This window comes from Suricata suricatta, chromosome 6 (assembly GCF_006229205.1).
Source record: "Suricata suricatta isolate VVHF042 chromosome 6, meerkat_22Aug2017_6uvM2_HiC, whole genome shotgun sequence".
Lineage (NCBI taxonomy): Eukaryota > Metazoa > Chordata > Mammalia > Carnivora > Herpestidae > Suricata > Suricata suricatta.
Genome location: NC_043705.1, coordinates 28,406,900 through 28,409,694, shown reverse-complemented (window position 1 = coordinate 28,409,694; position 2,795 = coordinate 28,406,900). Strand labels below are relative to the sequence as shown.

General features: G+C 42.1%; 1 pseudogene; it reads left to right on the top strand.

Annotated features, from left to right (window-relative positions):
- Nucleotides 1-244: 244 nt before the first annotated feature.
- LOC115293388 lies at nt 245-1,024 on the top strand (annotated as a pseudogene).
- The last annotated feature ends 1,771 nt before the right edge of the window (nt 1,025-2,795 follow it).

Sequence of the window (2,795 nt, the reverse complement as noted above, 5' to 3'; positions counted from 1 at the left end):
TTTGCGAGGGAGAAGAAAGTGGCCCAGTATTACCAGCTCTGAATGAAGATTGTGAATTCTTAAACCAATTAACAAAAAATCACCAAGGCCCCACGACTTCTAAACCAAGGACCACACCCTAATGGGTAACTTCTTTAAGAACCTTCTAGATCTGGGCATGCCATAGGTGTAAAGCTTTTTAAACTGAATGTTAATAAAATTTCAACACATTAAAAAAAAAAACAGATGATTCTCCTTTTGAGGGATGGTGGGGTCCAGAGTAACCTCCCCGGCTTCACAGTGCTTACACTGCTCACTTCGCTTCACTTCATCACTGGGGCATTTTATCATCTCACACCATCCCCAGAAGGAAGTCTTAACTATCTGGGATCGTCTGTCAAACTACGTTCTACGACAGCTATCCTTGCACAAAGGGGTTCAGATTCCAGGATTTGGCACTTTTAGTTTTGGGACACAAAAAACTGTCATGGGAAAAAAGAAGTTCATTCCCGTATTTATTGTGGCCAAAAAATTAATAGAGCATCATGGACTAAAATAAGACCAAATGGATATTCCTGGTGACATCCCAGTTTTTCCACTGAATTTTGACATGATATCCTTGGAAACTTCATTTAGCAAGGATTTGTTAAAACATTATGTGAAGGGGACAGTGCATCATTTATTGCATTTCATTTCCACCAGCAAAAGAGTGATCTTTCGTCTCACTGGTATCGGGGTCCTTACAATTGAAGACACTAAAGTCCAGATGAGTTTTTTTGAGGACTTGATTTCTGTGCTGGATGGAACTTGGGCTGTGGAAGAAGCCCTCACAAATAGGCCTGGCACTGTAGACTCCATGTTGTCCAGCAGCAAGACCTCGGGGAAGCCACCCAGGTTTCTGCTGATATTTCCAAGAACTCAGCTCAAGGAGTCAGAGAAAAAAACACCTATGGAGACACTTGTAGCAGACGGCCAAAATGGAAACATGGAGAAGAGGCCATTCGAGAAAAACATGGTTGCTGTCCTCTCAAACTGCCAGTTGTAATCCTTCCCAGATACTGCTACAGGTGGTAGGATTGTGAAGCCTGAAAGAAATGCTGAACGGGAGCAGAGGAAGAGATTTAACCAGAGCCTACAAGAGGACAGGAAAAACAACATCCTCCAGAAGAGGCAGAGGGAGGAAGCTTCCCAGCGGACATCAGACACGATTTTCCTCCTGGACCAGAGTGACCGATACCAGCTTGGCAACCGGTGCCGGAGGAGCACCTCTAAGAAGGGCGAGAGCAGCGTGTCCTCCCACAACCTGCACCTGCATGGCTCCCCCTTTGCTTAAAACCCACCTTTGGACTTGTGTTTCCCTAGGGAAACTTTTTGTTTTTTTAAATGTTGGAAAGACAATGGTGAAACTACTGATTTTTACTTTAGAGGGAGAAAGTTATTTTGTTGTTTTGGTCCTTTCAAGAGCAGATTGCTTTTTAACCCCGTGTTGAATTCACATAGGCAGGAGCTCCTGGACCCAGCCGCATCCTGGCCGCGGGGCTGCTGCTCACCCAGCAGCATAGATAAGATAAGAAACCTTTACTTTTTCTTCAGGTATAGCGAATACATAATAAATATGTTCCATCCATGTGCCTGGAAAAAAAAAAAAGGTCCTCCATTACACACAATACCACAGTATCAACAACAACCCCATTTGTGACTAAATATTAGCCCACATTTATTTCTAGGAATTCTAAGGATGTGACAGTGTGGGACACAGTGAAGTCTGACTGTGTTGGGTATATCCTCATATCTAGGCCTAATCAGTATACCCTGATGGGATGGCAGACAAATATGTCACAGCAGGGGCATGTGAGTGGCTCAGTTGATTGAGCCTCTGATTCTTGATTTTGGCTCAGGTCATGATCTCACAGTTTGTGGGATTGAACCCCATGTTGGGCTATTCACTGACAGAGCAGAGTCTGCTTGGGATTTTCTCTCTCCCTCTCTCTCTCCGCCCCTTCCCTGTACATGTTTTTTTTCTCTCTCTCTCTCTCTCAAAATAAATAAACTTTTCAAATATGTCAAATCATAAAAACCTCCAAAAGAGCTTTTCACTAGAGTTTTATTTGAAATATTGGGGTTAGTTAATTCTAAATATTCCTTTCTTTTTTTTTAATGTTTTATTTAAAAATTTTAATGTTTTATTTTTGAGAGAGAGAGAGACGTGAGCAGGGGAGGGTCAGAAAGATAGGGAGACACAGAATCTGAAGACAGGCTCCAGGCTCCAAGCTAGCTGTTGGCACAGAGCCCAGTGCAGGGCTTGAACCTATGAGCCGTGAGATCATGACCTGAGCCAAAGTTGGATGCTTAACCAACGGAGTCACCCAGGCACCCCCCAAATATTCCTTTCATCTCTTTCATCTGTGGGTAGTCCTCAAAATGCAAGGCTCTCCTAAGCAGAAGTATCTTTAAACAGAAGTTCAGAACAAGGTTATATATTGATCAATTGATAAAAATGTGACTAGAGGCTCCCAAGAATCCAACTGTGTGTTTTTCCTACTGTTCACTAATTCACTGTTCACGGCAACTTTATAGAACATAACTATTGCACATAACGAGAGTCAGCTCAATCTATCTTTCTATTTCTAGCTCCTCACTGTCATCTCAGATCACTTCTTTTCCAACTTTGTGGAGTTTCAGTCAATTAGATGTACCCCTTTAATGTTTTTTCTTACTATAATTTTCTGATCCAGTTCATTATCTTCTTTCTCATCTCTGAGTTCAGTGACTATTAATGTAGTTGAATTGATCAATCTTTAGTGCTTTTTGCATCT